The 25,961-nt window shown below is 41.9% G+C and overlaps 1 long non-coding RNA gene across 1 annotated transcript in view; it reads left to right on the top strand.

The window, feature by feature from the left end:
* The window catches only part of LOC129146947 (uncharacterized), a 116,438-nt gene extending 92,451 nt beyond the window's left edge, over positions 1 to 23,987 (top strand). Inside the window, exon 4 of the long non-coding RNA XR_008554351.1 lies at positions 23,881 to 23,987. This is a non-coding gene — a long non-coding RNA (uncharacterized LOC129146947). The remainder of the gene's footprint in view (positions 1 to 23,880) is intronic.
* The last annotated feature ends 1,974 nt before the right edge of the window (positions 23,988 to 25,961 follow it).

Raw genomic sequence — 25,961 nt, 5'->3', positions numbered from 1 at the left:
ACTCACTTCATTAAGTTGTAGGATTAAGTGATGAATACTGTAAAACCCTAGACTATTGTCCAGTACTTACTAGGCACCTAATTATGTTACATATTTTAGTGGTAGTGTTGTTGATATTACCAAGAAGTTTTGGGTTGACCTCAAGACAATTTCTAAGCCCACGTGAAATTAACCAACCCAACACAATATCAAGTGTGAGCCCATTAAAATTAAAATCCATATTGTGGTTTGCATAATAACTTTATTAATGAGCCTTGTGAGAGAGTGATTTGAAAGGCAGTAAGTCTTCACCTGTAAAGATTAGTAGTAGTTTTACTCTGATGAGGTGGACTTGGGGCTTGCTGAATGTGAAGCAATTCTTCTTGCCATACTAACAGTTACTAATCAAAATCACTTGATACCAGAATAGCTTGTGATCTTCCGTCTATGGGTTTTGAGTGGTGTATTATTTTTTTATATGGTGAGCTTCTTTATAAGAATTTATATATTTTACCCTTGAACCTGGTCTGTGAGTAGAGTCCATGTCAACTGCACTTAGTTCTGTGTATTTGAACTGATGTATGTTGGTGTCTTTAGGTGGATTGGATTCATTGACCAAATCTTCTTGGCTGAAGAATAAGACATAACTTGTTTAAGTAGCTGTTCCTATAAGTTATGTGGTATCACAGCCTAGGACATTTCTTAGTTTGTTTCTCATAAAAGTAACATTTTGTAAAGCCAAGAGTGTAGCGCAAGGGTTTCCTTTTGAAGTTCATGGATAAGATGATGCTACAACATTTCAACTAGAAAGTTCCAACATTTCAGAGCTCTAGGCATCTATTGCATTGTCTGATTAATTATTCTTCTTATGGATTTTAGATATATGAACATGAAAAAGAGATCTCAAGATTTCTCAAAATAAAAGAATTGGTGAAAGACATTTTATTGGGATGTATTTGGATCCTCAATGGTCATATGTCCAGAATAAGCTCCGATCAAACCTTGTTTATTATTTTCTTTAAACAACAATAGGGCCCTATTGTCGAGGAGTCAATCAGAACATGGTGACAAATGATGACATCATCAGCAGAGGAAAAACATAAATTGAGCTGGTATTAAGAGTATTTAAAAATGCATTTACAATATCATTACAATCTGCATTGTTAATGAGCTCTCTCTGCTTTATTTAGATGAGAGCATAAGTGCTTCCATACGTGGGGGGCCAGGCTGTGGAGCAGGAAGACCTTGAAAGAAACCATTGCAATGACTCAAGTGAGAGATACTGTTATTGGCTGAAGTGCATCCTTTAAAGACCTAGCTGAAGCCCTAACCTTCAACACTTCAGAGTATGACTTTATGTAGAAATAGGGCTGCTGAAGAGGTTAATTCTGTTGAGATGCTGTCAGACTGGAGTAAAGTGGGCCCCTGATCCAATACAACTGGTGTCTTTAAAAGAGGAAAAGACACAGAGGCAGAGACAGGGAGAAGGTCATGTGAGGGAGGCAGAGTTGGGCTGATGGAGCTGCAAGCCAAGGCATGCTGGCAGCCCCCAAAGATAGAAGAGGCAAGAAAGGATTTATCTAGAGTCCCAGAGAGAGCGAGTGAAACCCCTCTGACACCTTGACTTTAGAATTATGGGCTCCAGATCTATAAGAAAATATGTTCCTGCTTCTAGCTCCTGGGTTTGTGGTACTTTATGGCTGCCGTAGGAAACTTACACAGACCCTATATTAGAGTGTTAATCCAAAACTGTCCTTCCACATTCTGTACTGAGAGCAACTGCCCTTGTAGACAAAATTCCTTGATCTAAACCACTGCTGTGTACTCAACAGTAATCAAATGTGCAGGGGCCTAGAGCATCCATGGCAATACATGATCTTAAGCAACTTTATTGTTAATATCTATGACTACGTGCCAGACACACTGTGCCAGTTTTTCCATGTATCTTAATTTACCCTTTCACCAAAACCATGAAAGTTTTATAGTTTTTATAAATGAGGGAGCAGAGATTTAGGGAGGTCAAACATCTTGCTCAGCTCACATAACCGGGACCAGGGGCAAGGTTGTTCTGATCGGTAGCCTAAACTTTAATATTTCTCTCTCTATGAAGGCTTCGCAATTAAACTTCTGACATGGGAAACAGAGCCTGCAGGGTGATCTTTCCTCCTGATCCTTTCCTTCCTGTCCTCTTATCTCTGTTGACAAATTCCAGAGAATCTAAGGGGAGACTGAAGGGAAGAAACTGCAGCAGTAAAGTGGCAGACCTCTGCTAAGGAGTAAAAGGAAAACCATCTCTGAAAGCTCTGGAAGGCCATTCCAAGTCACTGCAATTTAATTAAGATCTTGACCCACAAGTTTCCTTGAAATATAAAACATTTTTATTGATTTAATTTAGCGTCACCATGAAATGACATAATAGATTTATACTTTGTTGTGACAGTAGATAAGTCACCTATTAAGCTTTATATTATTCGAAATCATGGCTCAATGCAATGGGCAAATAGAAACAATAATATGAGGACAGACTCTGATTTCTGTTGTATGAAAGGACTGTTCAAACAATTGATGTCTTTATATATCACAAAAGCAAAATACTCCAGACCTAGGGGAAAATGTCTTAATGCCATCTGGTAACCTGAACATAGTTACTTAAAACTCCATTTAAAATTAGATCTGAGGCATCCAGAAAGGGAGAGGAAGAATAGGGAGGGGGGAGAGCTGATATGGGGAGGGGCAGATGGAGTGGAGCGTTAGCGCAGTGGATTGTGGTGGAGGATGATGGGTGTTTGGTGGTGGGAGAGCTACTTGATGACGTTTGAGGTGAGAGCCCCTAGACTGTCAAAAAATTAACAAGGATGTAAAACAATGGTACCTCATTAAAAAAATAAACCACTGGGATTTAATTTAAAAAATACAAAGATTGTGAATAGAACATATGGAAAAGAAAAAGTGTAACCCCAAGATTGTAATAAAAAATAAAGAATACCAAAAAAATTAAGATTACAGAAGCTCAGAGAGTAAGATTGACTTGACGAAGGTTGCATTGGCTTTATAATTTCTGGTCCATGAGAAAGAGTGATTTCCTGTATAATAGGCTCATGGAAATATTGCAAATCAAATTTTGATATTTTGCCCAGCAGTTAGGAATGTGACATTGTAGATTTAAATTCTTCTCCATTTCTTTGGGCAATTTATTTGATCTATCAATGCTCTGATTTCCTCATCTGTAAAACGGTTGACAATACAGCCAACCTCATTGGGTTTATATAAAAAAGTTTGGAAGCTAGTGTAAATCTTGTTTGATTTTTATTCAATCTTACCTTCTGAACAGGCTTGTCTGAAAGACACTTTAATAGGTCAAAAGAGGGTATTTTCAAGGTTTTAAGAAATAAAGGTCGCATTTCCATTGGCAATGTGGTTATTCCCCAGATGGAATGTGCAGTCTACAATTACCATCTTGGAGTGATTCAATAACACCTTGTTGTATTTTTGTTGTTGTTGTTGTTGTAACCATGGATATTTTAATGATCAGGTCATCTTTATTACATACACTTTATTAAATAATAGAATGTTCCTGTAGAAATAAGGTTTTGCACATTTAAAAATACCTTCCACTACACACATCCAGTTACAAATGATCTTTAATTGAAAGAGAAACAGAGACAATTCATTTTTCATCCTTCCCCCTTCCTCATTGTGACACATGAAATAATTGTTCCCAGAAGTCTCTACCCTGAGAAGCCACTTGCCAGCCTTTGATGTGTCTCTGGAATGGTAAGATCAAATAGATGCCATAATTATATTTGGTAATTTTTGAATCCGTTTTTTTTTGTTGTTGTTGTTAAGATTTTCCTTAGTCAAAAAATATTCTAGGTCAACAAGTCAATGTTAATGAAAAAAAAAAAAAAAAACAACAAACAAAAAACAAACCAGAATGATAGAAGCAGGGAAGGAAGGAGAATGTGTCCATTTGCCTTTGCTTTTGGGCCCTGTGCTCCTAAAGACAGCCTCAGTAACCTAAACTGAAAATGATCACTTTACATGTGTGTTAAAGAGCCCATTTTACAAACCATGTCTAATTGAAGTAGAGACTTGCCGTGGTCATGCTGATGTTTAGAAAATGATGGGTTTAAGGAATAAGTCTAATATGCTCTTGAAAGGCTTTATGGAAATACAAGTCATGCATTGAACTTGAATGAGTTGGTAAAAGGACTTTCCGTGGTTTTGTGAAGCACTTTGCTGATGGTATTCCCAGGTGTTTGGGATTCTAGTTTTGAATGATGTGAGTGCCACACAAAAGGAAAAATTTGTAGTTCAATGCCCTGTTTGCAAATATGCCTCACTAATAGTTTGGCTGTTTGAATACTGCTTGCTTTGCATATTGTCTTACAATTCCCTGCAGGAAAATGTTTTATATAGCAGGATCTGCCCCGTTCAGCAAATTTTAATTTTGATGCTGTCTGAAGGCAGGCAGATGAAGTGGAGGATGGTCTCGGTTCTGGAAGCCTAGATTGATCATGGGAGAACACTGACATTGTAGACACAGTCAATTTTTTGTGCCGGTGGCTGAAATAAACCACTGACTACAAGGCCTAATTGAATTGAAGCAAAAATTGATTAACTTTCAATTTAGTCACTTAGGTGGCTGGAAGAATTTTTTTCCCTATTCATTTTATTCCACACCTAATAGATTTTATACAAAAGACACAATATCAATACTACACATACAGTAACATGGGGTAGATACTAACATGTTCTTATAACAAATATGCTCTAATTGTTAACATCTAGGTTCTTATGGAGCAAGAGGAGAGAGTCAAATCTGTTTTCTTTTTTGTTGTAAGGCTAAATTTAGGGAAACAAATAGTTGTCAGCTGTAATGAAAATTGTTTCTCTGTATGTGTGTATGGGTGTGTGAGTGTGTTTGTGTGTGTGTGTTTGTGTGTGTGTGTGTTTGTGTGTGTGTGTGTGTGTGTGTGTGTGTGTGTTATCAGTCCCTAGGGAATTTTCTACTGATGGAATTAAAATCCAGCATATTTGTACTCTTGGACAGCATTTTAAACTCCCAGGAATTCATCTAAAAGTTGAATCTTGTGTGTGCAAAGATGAAAGCACAGTCATGTTCATGACTGTGTTATTTTTAATAAAGTGGAGGAAAACTAAACATTTATTTAATTTTCATTCAAAAATGCATTTTAAGCCAATGCACTGGACTGTCTACTATTCTACTTGCCAACCAGTGATAATTGAATAAAATAATGACAATTCATGTAACAGAATACTATGCAGCCATTAACAATGCTATAGTAGAATATCCAATGACGTGGCATGATGTTGACAATATACTAGCAAAAAAGTAAGTAACAATAGAAGGATGTCCTTTGAATGTTTATGTAAGCATTTTGGTGCTGTGGAGTTGAGCAAACTGTTTTGTTGCAGCTCCAGGCACTGAGAGCTTTACTTGCTGTGAGGCAATTAGAGCTGCCCAGGTGGTCTTGACTGCATCACATGGTGGTAAAAGGGAGTCTGCCATGGGGGTGGGAAAACAAACAAGTTCCTACATCAGCTAGGAAGGGTTGGCAATCAGAAGTTAAGAACAAATCTCTGGTTCATTCTGTCCAAATCCAGGTAGGCATCATCCCTGGATACAAAACTTGAGCAGGTCCTAGCAGGAGGAAGCAGATTAGGGAATGACATTGGACGTATGGGCAATAATGAGAGTCACGATCATGAGCAGCACAGGAGATTGTCAAAATCACAGCTTTTTAAAGGGCAGGGAGACCAGCCATGGAGCAGCTGATACTGGCTATTCCTAAATATGAGTAGGAAGTAGCCCCGAGGAAGTTCTATTTAAATTTAACTGTCTCCTCCAAAACTTTCTGGTATCTTACCACCACACAATCACTGTGTTCACATTAAAGATAAAGGGGAAAAAAATCCTTTATTAGGAACTTAAATTGTAGAAGAAATGATTCTCGGGATTCCAAGTTGTCCATTTTAGAACACATCACATTAGGTTCTCCTAGGAATGTGCTTATAATTTCATAGAAAGAGTATGAACCTCAAAAGAGATCAGGGAATTCAAATAAACTTCTCATGAAACAGAAGACAGTTTTTCTGGTTTTGCTCCTCTTCTTCACAGCAGTAACTAAGGCTTGGCTTCTTCTGCATTCTGCACTGCAAAGCGATTGCCCCAAGCTCTTACCTGCCCACAGCAGATAAAGCTGATATGGGTTTGGGACTTTGTTCCAAGTAAAACAAACAGAAACAAATAAAAGCTAATATTCCAGTGTATGCAATGCAATTAGATTAATCTACATTCCAGTTTATAAAGGAAAACTAATTTTGAGTTAGATGTCTAGTGTCAGGGAATGTTTATGCAAGATACACTTTGTGTACCTAATGTAATAAATTGAAGTAAAGTGCGTGCGCGCGTGCACACACCCACACGCAAACACATGCCCCAGACTAGCCCCGGAAGCCTGCTGGGATCTACGCTTTTACTTTACATTTAAATTTGCCTCCAGTTTTGGAGGCTTGAAGGTATTTCATTATTAAGATTTGACGGCCGTTACTCCAGAGTTGGCTTTTTGAGCTTATTATCTGCAATTAGAGTGCCTATTAGGAGGATTTTGTTTGTACATAAGCAAAATGAGGTGTAAAATTGAGCCATGATTGATGAATTTGATCAACTTAGACCATCAACTGGAATAATTTAGGCCCAAACATAGTTTTTTTCATTAATTAAAGATTTTCAAGAGTCTGAATTTTCTGAATAAATGTTTGAATGTTTTCAGACTGTGTCTGTTTAAATTCTACTTCCATAGCATATAGTTTGTTAAAGCTTTAATTCTCCTTATAGATTGTACGTTATATATAAACCTAGTAGATATTTAAAATCAATAATTTCTTTAATTAAAGAAATCCACGTTGTACTGATCTAGCATACTAATTTATATTTTCAATTCCTGGGCAAGAAACCCAGTTTCTATATAATCTTTTTCCTATTTCAAACTTACAAAGGTCACAGAAAGAGACATTGCGGGCTTTGATACCCAGGGTGCGTGTTGTCAAACCCTCTCTCTCTCTGACTTTTTTTTGTTTTTGCTTTTTGGCTAGATTTTGATTTTTCACTGGTACTAATTGCTTGGCTTCTGCTTTGTTGGCCATATGATGCCAATACAGGTTCTGTTTTCCCTTTGGTGCTGCCTTAATACTGAATTTCTGACGCTGATCCCTCTGGGCTGGGACTTCTGACCTGCCAGCACTCCTGGAAACAGTCTCCTTATTTGTTTTCATTCTTCGCAATATCAGCAGCCTCTCCAGACCTGCGAGAGTAGCTTGTAACTAGAATCTTGTCACCATGCAGTGCCCGCTCACCTGTGGACTCCGGTCCCGCCAGGCTGGCCTCCCTGATATCAGCACTTGTCTGAACTCCTACTCCCAAGGCTGATTGGACTCCTCTCTTGTTTTGCCCTGGTGGCATTTTCCCACCCACCAAATGCATTATTGCAGTTACTTTCCAGTTTTATCTTCCTGTAGTCTGACCCTATGTTAATTCATTATAAGTGGGGATGGGCAAATTCTGTCTTCCTGATACCGTTAAAGTTTCTAACTGAGCAACTTATAGTTAGAAACATTGAGACTTAGATTAAGGAAATTTAAGAAGAACAACCTCTTTGTAGAATATTTATTTCTGGCCCAAATACATGACATCTTCATTCTCTCCATTGCCAGGAGGTGGAGAGAGGGGGTGAAACCAGGATTTAGCTAACCTTCAGGGGGCTGGATGGTTGAGATTGACAGCTGTCCTTTCATCCTGGAGGTAACAACTGGCATAGCAGTTGGAAAGTTGTGATGAGCAAAGAGCCCAGAGGTGTGAGCGAGTATGCATCCTGGTTATTTATTGAATATTCAAACATCACTCCACTGTCTCATTAGGCAAAAACCTGGAGGTATGTTCCTGATTGAAAGACCAACATATGAAGGGAAAGAGCAGGTGTATTCATCATACTAGAAGTTAACAGTGGCAAATGCCAAGTGTGAGTGTGTGTGTGTGCTGTGCTTTTGAAGCAGGATCACTATAGTGCAGAGAATAAATTATAGAATTACAGACTCTTAGTTCAGAAAGGAAGCTTAGATTTTAACTAATGCATCCCCTACAATTTACAGTTGTAGAAACTGATGTCAGAAGAGATTGAGCATCCAAGGTCTTTTAATCAGTGCTTCCCACTGCTGCACTGATAGAAAACAGTAATTTTATATGGAGACTATGACTACCATGAGAATATTCCTTTGAATTTTCTGGACAGTGTCATTTTAAAATCTGCTTTGTGTCTAAATCTATTGATGGGTTCTAGACACTCATATTTCAGGACTCAAATTATATCCCTAATATCGTATTTCACCCTCAAATATGTCACCAAGGTACCTGGTGAGACTATTTATTTCAACCCTTTTTTTTTTTTTTCGGTATGGAAAATATGTTTTCCATGATTGAGTGGGCTTGTTGCCACACCAGTGGAGAAAGAAGAATCATAATTTTCTCTCTCCAGGTGTTTTTGCTATTGTCATAGCATCTTTAATCTCGCTTTCCTTGCTTCCTCTTCTCCTTTCTCTCTGGCTTTGTGTTTTTTCCACTAGAGGAACTTTACTGAGCTGTACTGAAGCGATGATCAGAATTTGAGTAGGCACTTCAAAGAGCTCAGTTGAGGAATATATGCATGAGAGTTACCACAGACAATAGAGTTACTCCTTGAGCATCATGAATTCACATGTAGACAAGGAAGGTATTCAATTCACCTAGAAAGAATGTCCTAGCCAGTACTCTGCCTAGCTCCGAGTCCCTGCCTGGATGATGGATGCAGGATTCCAGTTCACTTTAAAAGTCAATACTGTGTCAATTTTCTTCTCTCAGCTCAAAGAATTAAATACAAGGAATAGTCGTCCCTGCAGAGAACTGCATTTATAGCATCATATCCTTCTAGGAGGCCTTATAACCACTGCACCTTTAGCTTTGTGCTAAGAACTGCTGGGTGACTTGTGTTAACCCCCTCTAGGGGTAAATTGAGTCCCAGAGTAATTGTCGGGTATGTCAAGAGCTACGTGGTAGGTCATGGTGCCAACAGTGTGGCTAAAGCACAGCCTCTTTGGATTCTCTCCCTTGTTCATTTTCCTAAGAAAGTCCCTCTCCTCACAGACCAACAGCAGCAGAATGAGGAGCATGGCCTCAGGAACTGTTCAGAACAGCTTCCTCCAGAATGATGAGGCCACCGAGAGGATCCATCACTACTCTATTGAACTCCTTCTTCATTAAAGCTGAGCCAGTGGCAGATGGTGCTCCTCCAATAACATGATCTCAGAGTTGGAGAATAGGTTTTCTACAAGAGTGAGAGATGTGTAATCAAGGAAATCATTTATCTTTCTTCCTTCTTGGAAGCTCTATACCATTTAGTTACAGGACTGGTAGTTTATCTTGGGTGATTCTCATTCCTTCCTCACAGAACAGCTTAATCCAAGATTGTTTTCACAACATCCAGGCTGTGGCAGGCTCTTGAGATTCTGCACAACAGGCTCATGCTATATGTGAATGAAATTTCTTGGCTGATGGCCTATTAATGAGACCCAGCAGTATAAAGTTCCTAAACCACTAAAGCTAATCATCACATTTCTCTTGTTCCTACAAGACCAGTCAGCTAACCCCGCCAGCTGTAAATTAAAATGACGAGGAAGATCATATATCTTATCATATCCAACAGAAAAATGTAATGTCAACTGCAATTGAGGAAATTGAAAGCGAGGGACTGAGGGTGCCATTGTATGGGGAGGGTGGGCTATTTCCAGGAGAGTGTAAGCCACCCCCCATTGCTGCTCCTTCCATCAGAATCGCCTAACTGTGGACTTGCACTCAGATGACGGTGGTCGAGGTGAGTACACTGGACTTTAGATGACTCAGCTTCTCTCCAGGATAGCCGTTGTACCAAAAGCTGCTCAGACAGAGCCAACATTCTTATGGAAGACACCCCACATACTGGCTTGGGGTCAGTTGAACCTGTTTGATCGAGGAATGTTATTGCCCTCAGCAATCAATAGTCCTGGTTTTTATTCACAAATGTGTCCTTTTGCTATTGGGATGTTGAAGAAGCCACTGGAATTCTCATAACCTCGATCTTTTCACCTGAATTATGGGAAGAACAAACAAGATAAGTTTATGTAAACCCCTTTGTGTCTGTTCGACAGAGAGCTCTGATACACCCAGCTTATGGGGCTCTTGGGGGCTGAATGAACAGCTCTGCATCAAAATGTTCCATAAATGTAAGTCCTGACACATATGTGAGCTGTTAAAGTTGCTATCTCCTCTTTGTTTGCACATGCCATGTGCAGGTGTGTGCACACGCATATGTATATGTATAAGAGAGACTTTAAGTCCAGCTATGTGTTCGTCTATTTTGTTTCTAGCTCCACGTACAGGAATGCTTAATGCAATGTGAGAAAGCAAGCAATGCCATATCTAATATTTTTAAATAATCAATTCCATTTAAACCACAGAGTCACAGGAGAATTACATCAGCCTCCTGGAGGCTGCAATGTGGCTCTGGGTGAGATTGGATCTGCCACTCTCAACCTCCGAGCTCAGTGAATGTGTGTGTGTGTTTTAATGGGTTTCCATGGCGGGTTGACCTTTGCAGTACATAGGTGAGCCGACGCGAGTTCCTGGATCTGAAGCCTTCCCAGGCACGCAGGGCCCGCAGGGTAGAAGGTATTTTCTAATCAATAACACTTCAAGTCAGCAAAAAGCTACATAAGCTCAATTTTGCAAAATCTTATAACACTTTGTGACAAAGTCATTTATGAATGTTCTTTAGCATTTAAAAGGCTCTTTGTATACTCTGTCAGAATTCCAAGCAATGAATTTTGCTTGATTTTTAAAGAGGAGAAAAGTCTTCCATTTAATTTTTAAAGGCGTACATGAATACATTTCATTCGGCTTTAGTTGGCAACATCTGTTGTTTATTTCAGAGCTGGAATCGTGAAATGTTAGATCTACCAGGGGTCTCAGAGATGTTTGAGTCCAGTGGTTTTTGAACTGAGTTTTGCCGAGCATTCGATGTCTGTGGAGGTGCCCCTGGGCTCCCCAGAGGCAGGGACAGAGGAGTTCACTGATTGACAGGGCGCCAAGAACACAAGCCCAGTCGACCGAGGCAGCATCATTTTTAAATGATTCGTGTATTTCAACTCATTATATAATTTAGTCTTTAAAAAAGTTGGAAAATCACCAATCTACTACAAAATCCTCCATTTTACAATTAAGGATCTAAGACTTCAAGAGGGACACTTTTTCTTAGGATTAAAAATTTAATAGACAGGTAGGTAGACTCCAGGATGACCTCAACTCTTGCAGAACTACCTGAGCTAAGTGCGTGCGTATTGGAGGAAAGAGAACTAATGATGATGCTAAACTTTCTGTTCTAGGTAGGGAAAGTCCTGATGAATAGTGCTTAGGTGTTCTGTATTGATTTATTAACTCTTCACTTATTTATTCATCTAGCAAACTGGAGGGAATAAGAAGACCCTTATTCTGACTTTGAGGAAGTAGTGGCATTAGAGACAAATCTAGAAACTCTTACAAGGACGTGGCATGACACTTCACCAAGTTTCACAGTAAATTTAAATATGTTTTCATCTTTGAGGCATTTTACTGTCTTGAAGTAGAATTATTCACCTTCCCCATTGTGCCATCCCTGTGGGAGGCTGGATGTTGACATTGTCGAGGACCTGGAGGGAGGTTGGTGGGGCTAAAGCATTAATACAATAAGACAGGGAGGGCGTGGCAGCAGGTGAGGAGAGGGTGGAGGCAGGGCAAGATCCCCTGTGTTTGATAAATGTTTAGATCTAGGGCCTCCCTGGTGGCACAGCAGGTTGAGCACCGTGCTGTGAAGCTGTCCATAGCCTCTGCAGAATCCCACATGGTGCAGCAGACCTCTCCTGTGACGCCCGCTGCTCCCCTCAGGAGTATATTTCTGTCGTCTGCCTGTTCTGCTCCCTGCTCTGTCTCTGGTGAGTCCTCTCACCCTCCTGTACCCCAGCTCTTATATAAAAATAAATAAACCTTTTTTAGAAAATAAATGTTTAGATCTAATTTTAAAAACAACACAGAAAGATTGAAGGATTATGAACAAGGGAATAACAAGAGGTCTTGTTAAATTATGTCTGCCTGGCTCCTTTTCTAGAGAATGGATTATAGAGGTCAATAATGAGAACAAGGACCTGGGCAAGTGGATCGTAGAAGAGTAGAGGTAAGGTGTCCTTATCTCTACTATAAAGCTATAAAGATGAAGCTATAAAGATTATAATTGAGAACCACCTGGTATCTGGGGTAGTTGGATATTAGAGAAGGTGGACAGATTCAAGATACAATTTGAAATAAAAGCAATAAATCTTGATAATGTTGAGATATGAGAAAGGAGGAATAGTAGGTGGATTGGAGTTCTTTGGTTTGAGCAATTGGGTGATGGGTTGTGTCTTTGATGAGCTAAGGCACTTGTTCACTAGGGGAACACCTTTGGCCGTGATGATTCTGAGTTGCTTGTTACTTCCAGATGGAAGCAACACTTCAGGAATTTGGATTCAGGGGTTTTAATTTAAAAGGTGGAGATATAAATTTGGTTGCTATGTTATATTTAAGGTTATGGGTCTCGATGATAGTGATCTATGGGAAGGAAATATTAGAGCAGAAAGTCTAAGACTAGTATTTGAACTACCAAACATTTAGAGGTCAATTGAAATAGATGGGAGAGCAGCAATATGGAAGGTGGAAACAGGGAGAGTGTGGTACCGTGAAGGTCTGTCACTGTATCAGCTCTACGGTATCTGCCGTGGTGACTGGCACCTGGTAGGTACTCCATTAATTGTATGGTAACAGGTATGATAGTTTAAATAAGCAGCACAAAAGGACTGTTCTTGAAGGAATATCGATGAGTCCATTGGTTGTTAATATATGGCTTATAGATCTCTTTGTGCATTAGAAAAATCAATTTCTTCATTAAGAGAAGTCAAATACAAGGAGACTTAGCTTTGTATACTTTGGCTTCAACCACCAGAATTTTTAACGTCAGTATGCATGGATTTTGAGATGAGATTTGTCCATGACACTAATTTGAAAATGAAACAATTAAGTGCTGTATTTTTTTAGAAATAAGTAAGGCAGCAAGAATGTAAAGGTGGAGGACGTTGCAATGCAATCTTGGATAACCGAAAGGATGCTAGAGCTGAGATTCAGTAAATTGAAGGTGTTGATTGGGAGGGAGGGAGAAGCTGACAGATGAGTAAGTTACTCACATGGTTTGGGCTGAGACCTCTGTTCTATGATGATGTTCAATGACATGAGGTTATAACATCAGATCACTGGTTTTAAGAAAGGTAGGCCTCCTCAACCCCATCACTCTATTTTTCTATTTCACCTATTGAAGGACTTTGCACCTGAAACTACACTAGGATACTAGAAGTAGAAGAAACAACATTAGACGTCTAAATTCAGGAAGGCATTGGAAATTTAGTTCGAGCACTGGAAAAAGAATCTATGCAATGCAATTACTGGAGTAATAGCCAAATGGAAATGTATTGTTGTATCTTTAAGGGATAAAAATACTGAAATTTTTCTAGCAAGCAAAGGGCAATGCCTAGAAAGGAATGGTGTCATATTTTTAATAATGTACAATTAATTGAATATGTGCACTAAATGGTATGTAATCAGCTTCCTGTCCTCAGGCACATTACCTCTAGTAGGGAGAAATAGCTTGAATAAATTCACGGGCAGATGTTACATAAAAATTATAAGTTGTGATGAAGCTATAAAGATTATAATAGAGAACCAAGAGGAAATATTGGGGGAAAGCAACTTAGATTGGAGGATGTCAGTGGAGAAGTGACATGAAATTAGCATGGGCAGACTTGAGCCCTTGTGCATGTTGTGCTCATGCATCTCTGCAGTAGCCACATGGAGTGTGTGAGGAAGATAGGGGGCAAGATTTGAGATAAAATGTCTCCCTCCTCTGCTACTCATGGCATCAACCCACCATCTGTCTACTCTTAAATTGTATGCACTGAAATCCCTCTGTTGGAGGTAAACAAAGGCAGCTTCTAGAACGTAGCAGTGCTGGATGAAAGGATGGCTGGGAAAGTTAATGAACCAAAGTGTATTTTTAAGAAACTGCTCTTGGAATATACAGGCAGCCTGGAAGTGGAGAGATCTAGAGGTGGCAGAAGTTGTCTTCCAAGCATTCATGGTGCCTAATAACACATCGCAACAATATAATGTCTCTTACTAATTTATCAGATCACCTATTTTCCACTCACAGAATATAGCAAAGAGGCCTGCTGAGCACCAGTACACCATGACTGTGACCAAGACCTTGTCCATGACCATACCATGACCTTGACCATGGCCATCACCAGACCCTGACCATACCATGTGGCTATGACCATGACCCTGACCAGACCATGACCATTCCATGACCATACCTACCATAATAATACTATGACCATGACCATAACCACACCATGAGCAGAGCATGACTAGACTTTACAATGCCCATGACCAATGAACAAAGGTATTACCTGCCCAGACAATAAACAATATCACCCATTTATTATTGTCTACTTAAGTGCTTTTAGAATTCCTTCATGCCACTTTTTGCATATCTATAAAGTTAACATAATTTCCCTCCTAAATAACAAAGGAGAAAAGTAATGCAGATTTAGATGTAACTTGGGAATAATATGATTTCCTTATTTAACACACTAGCCCTTTCCAGCATTTTAAATGGAGGCAATTTTTCAATGAAAACATAATTTTCCAATATGTTTGTTCAGAGTAGGTTGAGACAAGTATTCCTGAGAGGTATACAAACTTCTATATTTTTATACTCTTCAGAACCTTCTGGCCTCATTTTTTTCCCCCAGCAGGAATTACTTTCCTCTGAGTTTTCAGACATTGCTAAAGTGTTTTATTTACCTTTTAATAATGACTTTAGTAAGTGAGTCATACATCAAACTCAATCAGCAGGCCTCAGAAAATGGACAAGAACTGGAAAACACATAGGACGGGAATGATGTGACTCACTAATTATGCGGGGAAAGCTCCGAGCAGGTGTCTTCCTGGAGCTAACGGCAACCCTCTGGGGAACCCGGAGCCCTCCAAGTTACAATGTGTTTCTACTCAAAAGACAGTTCCTGTAATGTGAAAACACCCCATGCACAGTTCAGTACTTACGCTAAAATACAGTTGGATGTTTATAATCACCTACATGTCAAGATAGTGTATGTTGTGTTTGATGCTGGCGTAGGCAGTTTAATTGGCCTCCGTAGGATTTCAGCTAGCAGGGGAGGAGAACAGCAAATATGGGCTTAGTGGCAGCGCTCATCTGCATGGAATGCTGAGTAGTTTCTTTCCTGGGATCAAAGAAACTCTGGCCGGAAATCAAAACACACACACACGTACATGCACGCGCGCGCAAACACGAAAACAAACATCTAATGAAAATGGCCTGATAATTAGAACCTGATGAACTCCTTTCAGAGAGAACAAAAATCTGTAATTAGAAAGATTGATCTTTCCCCTCAAGTCAGCTATTTTTGTGATACTGGTAATTGGGAGAAAGTCTAAGGCCCCAGTTAGCTGGAATTTGGCGGGGATGGCCCTCGGTCCTTGCATCCCAGGGAGGCTGGACTTGCAGTGTCCAGTGACGTACCAGGGCCTACCCCGAGCAGTGTTCCATCCTCGGCTCTTCTCGCCCCATCAGCAGCATCTGGCACAGTTTCACATCTCCTCATCTTTGGAGCTTGGGCTTCCAAAAACACCTGGTCTTTCTCCTCCAGGTGCAGCCGCTCCTCTTTCTGCTTTGCAGGTGTTTCTCTGTCTTTCTTATCTCTAAATGCAGAGTGTCTGAGAGTCCATTCCTCTGGTCTGTCCTCGCTATGTGGAGTGTTCTCTTGGTGAGCCTATTTGTGGCCTCACGGCTTTGGGTAATCCATTTGGTGAAGGAGCCCTGATTTTTCTATCCAGTCTGGGAATTTCTGACTCAAATAACCAACGGCCTCTTCACTTTCTCCATGTAGCTCACAAGGGTCTCAACTTTGATTCTAAACCAAGCTGTTGAATTTCCTCCCTCTGTTGCCCTACTCCATCCTCCAATTCCTCAGGCTGGAAAGCCTGTGGTAACCTTAAGGACTCCCTTTTTTAACCTGCTTTGTGCTACCACCGTCCTCAGATGGGATTATGGCAATCTAATAGAATCTCACTGACTTCTTTTCTTCTATACTTACTTCCAACAGTTTCTCTTGAACATATACTCTGATTGATCAAGTCTTTTCAAAAACCCACAATGGCTTTCAAACTCCTCCCAGGGAAAGCCTTAGATCATCCTCCAAAGTCAGAGAGCATCCTGTGGTTCCTCTGTGCCACAATATATATCTCCCCCGCTTGTGTCCTTCTAGTAAAGCCACAGTGGCTACTCCATTACCCTTAAATTAGCCAGGCCCTCCTCATGAACATTGGACCTGCTCTCCCCTCAGTCTGCAACAGCCAAACCTCAGGTCTCTATCTTTCATCATGTCCCTTCCTGGCCACTCCACAAAGCTGTAAAATATCAGAGTCTCACAAAAACTAGCTGTTCCATTGCCTCCCCTCAACCTCCCCCTGCTGTGGCAAGTGTTACCAGTGTCCATGCCGCCTCTCTGACACCTCACACTAGTACTCCTGGGGCACTGACTGGCTCAAAGAGCACCTGGTTTATTAGAGATGCTCAGTAAGCATATATCTTCCAATCCTGTTTGATGGCTCGATGTTAATTTATACATGTGTTCATCCTGTTATCCTGGAAAGAAATCTCCCTAAGTTCAGTTTTTCTACTGAAAAAATGAGAATACTAGTGATCTTTATATCACTTGGGATTAATTTGATGATCAAATTTTAAAATGAACTAGAACAGTGAGCATCATCTAAGGTAATAAGATCTCTAGCAGTGTCCGTGATGATTATCATGGTGGTGAAGATTCTGATGCCTATTTGGCTGCTGGTAGATAAACCCTCATCTGCAAAGAAATACATGGCATGCATTTTACTCACAGGAAATAGGGGAAATATATGTGTATGAGGATTTCTTATTTAAATAGAAAGTAACTGCTTTAGATAAGTAGGTGAAGCGTTCATGAAATTGGATGGAGAAGTTCTGAGTTTTACTGGGAATTTGGAGTCAAAAGACTGTAGTTAATAGCACTGTTCTGCTTGCGTTGGCTCCTTGAACATGGGGAAATTATTTGATCTTTTTAAATTACAAAATAGAAAGGATGATAGTGATGACGGTGGTGATGATAGTGGCAGTGATGAAGATGAAGATGATGGTGACGATGGATGTTGGAAAGATTACATGAGATAGGTCCTGTGAAGCATTTTCTGCAGGATGGCTCATTCCACAGTCAAATTTGAATTTTAATGGAGCGAAAGGAATTTATGAGTCTAGAGGAAATCCCATGGTGAACATTTTTCTTCAATTTTTTAACATGATGTAGAGGGTTAGTATGATTTTTTAAAGAAAAGATGAGAAATATATAAGTAATTGTGGCAAAGAAAATTGCGGGTCCAATTTTAGGATTTTGGCTGAGCCTGACTTTCTGCGGTGAAGCAGTGCTGGTTTTCACACCGTGTGGGGAGGCTGCCTTTTCTATATGTTTTGATGAATGGGATAATACTCTGGGTTGAAAAAAATAAAGTCAAGCTTGTCATTTATAAAATGGTTGGACTGTTAATCTCCTTTAGCCACTGAAAGGAAAACTTTGAAAGACATACTGCAAAAATAGGTCAGAATTGTATAGACTTGAGTAAGAAACAAAATTGAGCTCTATAATCCACTATAAATCTGTCGCTCTTCCATCAGGCACTGAAACAACCCAAGCGCCTTCTTTTCTAACTAGCCTGTTAGACTTCTTCTCCTTGTGTGAAAATGCAGTTTTCATAGTCAGGCCCTTTTGCCAAGTCTTGTTGAATCTTCTAGCACCTATTGGCATGTTATTTTCTGTTTTCTTCACATGTTTGTCTCTACTTTTGGCTAAACTCTGGTTTGGTTTTTTTTTAAAGATTTATTTATTTATGCATACAAGAACTGGGGTAAAGGCCAGAGGTGTGTGTGTGGGAGGTGAGAGGATCACCAGAGACAAAGTGGGGAACAGAACAGGCAGACTGAGTGAAATGCACCGCTGAGGGGAGCAGCGGGCAAAACAGGAGAGGTCTGCAGCACCATGTGGGTAGCTCCCTGGCCGGCCAGGGGTTGGTGCTGCAGAGGCTGCGGACAGCTTCACAGTGCTGTGATTAACCCCTTGTGCCACGAGGGAGGCCCAATGGTTTGGTTTCAAGTCTAACGTATGTAGTCTACCTTCAAGGATTTAAAAATAGACAACTATCTTTAAAATATTTCCTTCTTGTATGAGAAATGTTAGATCATTGCTTTAAAAGCTAACATTTCTCTTACACCATATTCTTTTTGATGAGTGTATAGGTTTTTTATATATAGTGTTATATGTGGGCTCAATTTCTGAACAAAATGTATGTCCTATAGAGATTTGTCGTGTGACTGACAATCTAATTTCTTGAGGCATATGCTTTGGTGTTATTTGAGTAACAGTTTTCCTCAGTGTTTTGAAGTCATGACTTAGCATTATTATTCACCCAAGAGTTGTCAGCATCTCGCTGTTCCAGTGCTCATCACTCTTTGAATCATTCATATTTGTTTATTAGTTGAACCTCTATGGATCTTCATCAACACATAGACCTCAGCTCCGATCTCAGCATCAGAAAGAATTTCCGACACATAAGAAGAGTGTGAGAAATATCTGGTTAGTGACTAAGGATGGCTGAGTTCAGATTTAAAGGCTAGGACTCTAGGAAGGTGTCCCTGTGGGTACCGCCGGGGCGGACATCCTGGAATGTGGAGATTTTGTGTTTTGCCACACAGAGGGAGTCAGCAGCTGATGGAATGAGATCAGTTAAGTGAAGCCTGGCCCCTGTCAGTGGTGTCCTGACAGATCAGCTTTCTGGGATGATGTCTGGGGAGGAGGCTGAACCCAGACGAGGGAAATTGCTGCTTCCGTTTCCCTGCCGAAGTCACGGCAAGAGGGTTAATTTGTGCTGACAGTTTGTTTAAATTCTCTGGGCTTTTACGTCTATTATTATTTATGTCACAATGAGAGCAGTGGGTAGAGAAACTGCTCGTTGCTCCTTTTTTTCTAACTACCAAAATTCCACTCCAGCCTACCCAAGCACCATTCGGTCTTGAATCATTGAATAGCTTTTCATAAACTGTGAATTGGTGGCCTGTAAATAGTGATCTGGAAGGAAGTAATAAAACACTTCCAAAGTGAAATCTGGTTTATAGAGAAGGTCGAGAGACCATTCCCATTGGACTCTGCTTTCCAGAAGCTCACAATGAAGGGACAGGAAATGTGGAAATTCTGGAAGAAACACGGAGCACGTAGGCTGCAGGACCCTAGGAAGGGCTTGACCCGCAGCTTCATACGTCTGGGCACCCGGGGCCAGGGGCCTCTCTGCCTTATCTTCCTCCTCGGGAGGCTTGTCCCGGGCTGACCGTCTCCCTAAAATGTCCTTCCGCTCTGAGTGGTCACTCATTTCTGTAACCTGTGCCCCCGTGTGTTCTGCCACGAAGATAGGGAAGGCGCTGTGGAGCAGCGACTGTGCAGGAACAAAGGTCTCTGAAGGCAGGAGGTCAGATTGTCCTTTCTCTGCAGACTATCAGCTCCCTTAGGTGGTGTTTCCCGAGTCTGACTTTTTCCTGTGCCAGGCGGTAGCATTGGCGGCCGTGCACCTGCTGCAGACATCACACCTCCACCCTTTCCTCGTTAACTTTCTCAGAGAGCCTGTGAGATGCCGCCTGGTCACCTTGACTGGACTCATCTGTGGCAACCAGGATTCCCCACTTAGCTGTCCCGAGTGATTCTTTCTGGACCTGGAGGGCACCGGAGCCGCAGGCCACTCTGTGGCTCGCACCTCTTAGCAGATAGCCAGGCAAGGGCCAGTCTAGGGCGCTGCTGTGGAAGGAGTTGCCGATGTGATTCAGTGGCCTGTTTGGCTGGCTTCATGCTGATCCAAAAGCAGAACACCCCAGGCAGACCACCCCCATCAGTTGGAAGCCCTTTCATAAAAGAGTAAGGCTTCAACCTCCTTCTCTGAGCTGAGATTCTAAGCAGCTGCTGCACCCGCAGTTGCTCGCCTTCCCCTGGGTCTTCTGCTGCAATGCGCCTTTGGGTGCATGCCCAGTTCAGGCTTTTCCCGGGGCTCCAGCCTGCTCCTTCCCTTCCTGACTGCTGTCTCAGGCCCCAAGTGGGGAGAGCCAGTTCCTGCCAAAAACCCTTTGTGTTGATCCCTGACTGACTGCTCCAACCCCCCACGGTGGATAATACTTTCAACACTATTATGAGCATAATGAAGCTTGAAGACTTAACTCTGTCACCCTGTGTTTTGCACTTAAATTCCAGAGCCTGGGGCTTGAAACATGAGGTTGTGCTGCCTAGGGATCACAGTAGCTGCCATCGGGGCCTGGAAAGATCTTAGGAGATCAAACAAGAACACAGACCAGATCCCGAAGCTTTGCACCAACATCACCCCCTGCAGCAGCCCTGGGACGGTGGATGAATGAATGAATGAATGAATGAACAAGTATAAAATGCTGGTGATGTGTCGGTATTGCTCTTACCATCAGAGTATTTCAGTTTGCTCGAGATCTTAAAATATCACACTTCACAGCACTTTTGTATGCGTGAGAGAAATCCGCTTCTTCGCTTTTTAAATGTAGCTCAGAAATTTGGATGGAGAAGTAAATTTATTTTTCTTTTTTAATTGCATTTTTTTGTTGAGGTAACATTGGCTGACAGCGTTATTCATGCTTAGGGCTGCGGGTATACGTCTCTTTAGATGTATGTGACCCCACCACCCCAGCCCCCGGACACATCGTCCTCCACCACCATCCAGCCACCCTCTCTCCTTTGCACCCACAACCCTTCCATTTCCTCTCTGATAACCTTAGTGCTGTGGTCAGATTTCTAGGGGGGTTGCTTTGGTGTAATTTGACCTGTTCTTTTGTTTCTCTGTACTCCACATGTGAGTGAAATCATCCCGTATGTGTCTTTCTCCTTCTGACTTAGCCAGCATCACCCCCGCCGCTTCTGTTCATGTTGTCTCCACGAAGATTCATAACTTGCCTCTGCTTGACCACTTGCTTTCTCTCCTTGGCCAGACCGTTTGAGGCAGTCTGAAGTTCCAAGGGCACAATCTAACAGCCCCGCGTGCTGTGTCTGGGTCACACGAACGCCACTTAGGATGACTGTGTGCTGCCAGGGCGCCTGCGTGCTCTGGGGGCTCCGGCCTGGTCACCGTGGGCTGTGCTGCTTCACGCCGAGAACCCCCATCCTGCTGTGAGGGGCTGACAGCCGCAGCCAGGCTGCCTCCTGAAACGAGCAGAGAGGTGAGGCCGGAGCCCAGTGTATGTTCCCTCCATGTGAACATGCGGGTGGGGTCTTGGGTGATGAGCATGGTGCATCTTCTTCCAGAAGACAGAGATTTTTGCTCTTGAGAGTTCCCTCTGCATCGCCTGCTCCCAGGCTACACCTGGCAGATGGAAGTGCTCCTCCGTGTTTGTTTGAACCGATAGACTCATTTCCATATGGAGAAAGGGACCAGCTGATGAGACCAGGCAGCCAGGCCTCCAGACAGAGGGAGTGACTGGAGGAAACGTCCTACCTAATTCTTCAGACACCCTTGAACTGGAGTGCTGACATTCCTCTGTGGTATGAGATTGGATTTTCCAGGCTGTGTTCAAAGTCACATTCTGATTCTGAAATATATCACTTCCTAAAGAAAGAGAATGCTAGCCTTGGGCTGTGACACTCAAGCTATTTTACCAAAGAGGGATCCCTAATGTGTAACATGAATTTCTCATAAAACTCTAAAAACAGATACAATGGCTGGACCTGACTTTGGGGATTTTTTCTTTTAAGCCTCTTTTTTTTTTCTCCCCAAGCTTGATTGTTTCTCACAGACTATAATTACCCGGGAAGCTTTCGAGTTCTTTCTAGGGAATTTAAGATCATTGGGGATTTGAAAGCAGTTCTAATGGAAGAGATAGAAATGAGACACCAGGGTGCTTGGGTAGAGAATTTCTGTGCAAAGTTGTTTCATTGATTCCTTCCAAATGAAGCGTCCCTCTGTGGTCCCCGGGTCCTGGCCCAGCCCTGATTTCTGCAGGAGAGCAGAGGAAGCCCGCAGTAGGAGACAGGACTGCCTGTTGGGGCTGAGCGCTTTGGGATTTTTATTTCATTTTGTTTTGACAGCCAGAGCCATCTTACAACCTTCCTATTCTTTGTTTCCCTTCCCAGACTCCAGGCATTAATTAAAGACTTCTTCTCACCTTATTCGCAGAGATTCTGTCTGAAAGTTCAGGACTGTCAGAAGAAATGTGTCATCTGACCGCACCGGCCTGATCCTGGGAAAATACCAATAAGCACATTAAACAAAAGAGGAGTTAAGAGGCAATAAGACAAATTTCCTAGACACGGGCCATTGCACTGCAAATCCACTTTAATATCTTTCAGGTTACACTTGACTTGTGCATAGAAAGCGTGTGGAAACAAGAACTGAAATCTAATAATTCTGAGTGAAAGAATGAAATGTGACAACGTTTTCATGATTGAAAATGAAATCAATTGCTTGTTTCGTTGGGTTACGAGAATAAATTGGGTTACCAAAACTTTCATTTAGCCAGGAAGACACCTCTTTTGTTAAGAAAAGAAATGCCTTTGTTTACCAATTATCTATGAAGGAGCAAAGAGTGAGCTGCAGGTGAAGAGCTGCCTTCCAGGCTGAAAGGGGAGCATGGAGGAGTGGAAAGCAAGGCTGCTGAACCTCTCTGCAGCTCAAATTAGCCAGATTTTGAAATGGCAAGCCTGTAATCACCATCAAAAACACTTACTGAATGCCAGCTTTGCATGGTGCCAGGATGTGAGAAAGTAAGAAGATAATATTTCCAGAATATTCCCCAAAAGATACACCCAGAACTTAAGTCAATAGGTCTTTTTAAAAAATCACACAGGTGGGCCTCCCTGGTGGCACAAGTGGTTAAGACGCAACCTATGTAGCTGTCGGCAGCCACTGCAGCACGAGTTCGGTCCCTGGCCGGGGAGCTACCCAAATGGTGCAGTAGACCCCTCCTGTCTCGCCCATTTTCCCCCTCAGGAGTGTATTTCAGTCAGTCTGCCTGTTCTGCTCCCCACTCTGTCTCTGGTGAATCCTCTCACCCCCCCAACATCTCTGGCCTGTACCCCAGTTCTTGTATGCATAAATTAATAAATCTTCAAAAAAATAAATAAAATCACACAGGTGTGTACTAAAAAAAATCATTTATTTATTTTTGTTCAAACACTCTGGTTTGGTATTGGGATTGCATGTATAGAAGTATATCGATAGATGATGTTTGTGTGTGTGTGTGTATATATATATATATATATATATATATACACACATTATGTATATGTAGTATGTATGTGAAAATTTTTGCTTCACTCTTAATTATTTGTAAAGTTGTCGAGTGATTAAAGAGGTAAACAAACAACTAAGACTCGCCCCTGCTCTGTGTGGCATCTGCTGTAGGTACTCAAGTTTGTTGCTAGTTTAATCCCCAGATTGCCTATGAGGACACTCCTACTGGCTGCTCTGTGTGTCTGGGCACAAAGGTGAGGGATAACCTTGTGGCCGAATTCCACATGTGTGAGTGAGTTTCAGTCCAGGTGTGGCCTGTTTCACAGGTAGATGCTTATGCTGACCTTGTCTTTGTCTTCCAGAAGAGGCAGCTCCAGAACTGTCAACAACAAGCAGAGAGCAGGAGAGGGTGCCTCAGAGCCGTGCTGAGGGGAGCTCACCCTGCTCACCACAGCCTCGGACGTGAAGGAGAACTGTGAGTCTAGCAGGGCTCAGTGGCTTCCCCTGGTCACCCTCTTCTTTGTCTTGAGTGAGAACAGAAGCAGCAAGCCTGTTCTCCAAGGGCAAAATGACAAAGACAATAGCGGTCCCATCTGACAAAAATATCTGTGGGTGGAGAAAGTGGTTTGGCTGGGAGTGAGACTGAGTTTCCCAGCTTCCATCTTGATGAACATCCCTTCATAAAAATGTGTCCTCTGGGCTTCAGTCAGGTCACCCTGGGGACTGAACTTGTCTGATGCCACAGTTACGAGCAGCCGCCATGGGGTGGGAACAGACACTGGTGAGGCATGGGGATGGTTGGCTCCAAGATTGGGAACAGAGGGAGGGGAGCTGTAAGCAGGCTTGGCAGAACCAGCTGCCCTTGCTGGAGCCCTGCCCTTTGCCCAGGCTTGACGTCCCCGGGAGCCAAATCATCTGTGCCTCAGAGGCATTGTATTCCATAGAGAAAACCTAATTTCTGTCATCAGTGGTTAAGTCCTGTCCTGCACCGCTAGCCAGGTGACCCTGAGCCACTTACAGCTTTATGATTCTGAATCTCACTTTACTGTTTGCCCAAGTCAGACTAACCTGATTGGGCTGTTGGAAGACGGCAGCAAATGTCCCGGGTGAAGCGCTTGGCACGTGCCAAGTCCTCTGTAAATACTGGATTCCCTTTCCTAGGTTCATCCATCCCAGAAATGTGGGTAATTTGGAGATAGGTTGGTTGTTGTTTCTTTAATGCAAGTATTTTAGAGCAAGGTGCAAACTAATTTAAGCTGAGCAGAAACTACATAGGCGAAGATAATGGTAAAAAAATGGTAATTTTGGCAGTCCATCCACGGAGGGGGCAGAGGGGAGGGGGTGTGTTTCTCAGCACGTGTAGGGATGGACATGGTGGGGCTCCAGGGAAGGTCTGCAGCACGTGGACAGACTAGTGAAGCTCAGCGGGCACCCTCACCCGTGGTGGTCTTTCCCCTGACAGCACCCCAACAGTGTAGGCCAGAAACCAGGTCACCACAAGGTGAAATATGAATTTGAGAATTAAACAGCGATAACCATAATAGGAAACAGGGGGGCAGTCGAGGAGTTTCGGTACAGCTGTCTGCTGTCTCTGAACAGCCAAGGTTATCCAAGGATGGAATTCCAGCATCGTGCATGGGCTGTCTTCATTTTCGCTATTCACTAATTGTAGGTTTGCATTTCTTTCAATAAAGAACCGGGATAACAAGCTCTGTAGTATTAGCATTGACTCGGTCAGTCACAGGAATCACAGAAATGTTTATATCACATGTCATTATTGTGACTATTAAAGTATTATTTATGCTCAGCATGACTTTAAAAATTATGGTAGTTACTAGGTTGTTAATTAGTGCATTAATAAAGGAACACATCTACTGCTTTATCATTTTTTATTATATTTTAATAGCCTGCACTTAATAGAATTGGGTTCTTTGGTAATCCTAAGTATTTCAGTTATTTGCAAACATTATTCAAAGAAGGGACCCATAAGCTTCGCAGAATTTCAGAGTCCACAGCACAAATAGAGCTTAAGTATTCCTGAGAGGGATTTAGAACAAAGGAAGGCAAGCTTTTAAAATTGTGGTGGTTAGAACCTGTTGCAGACCAAGGGGAGACAGTCTTGAGAAGGATATGAAAACCTGAAAATCCAGGTGAGCAGGTATTTTTCAGAGGACAGAGAAAGGAATAGCATTGACAACGTTGTCACTGCATAGAAAAAACTAGCTCTTCCTATGAGGCTGGAGGGAAGTGATAAGATTGATTACAGATGCTGATTCACTTGTTAAGGGGAACTATGGGAGAAAGGTGATTTGATCATTTTTACTTTTTGATATTTGATGATTTCAGATTTTCTTACCATACTGGAAGATAGTGTTTTCAACACAGTTGAGGCATGGATGAGGGTGAGTTTGGAATTATCTTTAGGGCGCAGCTCTCATAAGGC

Source organism: Talpa occidentalis, unplaced genomic scaffold (genome assembly GCF_014898055.3).
Source record: "Talpa occidentalis isolate TD23 unplaced genomic scaffold, MPIMG_talOcc4v2.1 talOcc4.5, whole genome shotgun sequence".
In the NCBI taxonomy this organism is placed as follows: domain Eukaryota; kingdom Metazoa; phylum Chordata; class Mammalia; order Eulipotyphla; family Talpidae; genus Talpa; species Talpa occidentalis.
The sequence above is the reverse complement of the archived record's forward strand: the minus strand, read 5'-3'. Positions and strand labels throughout refer to the sequence as shown.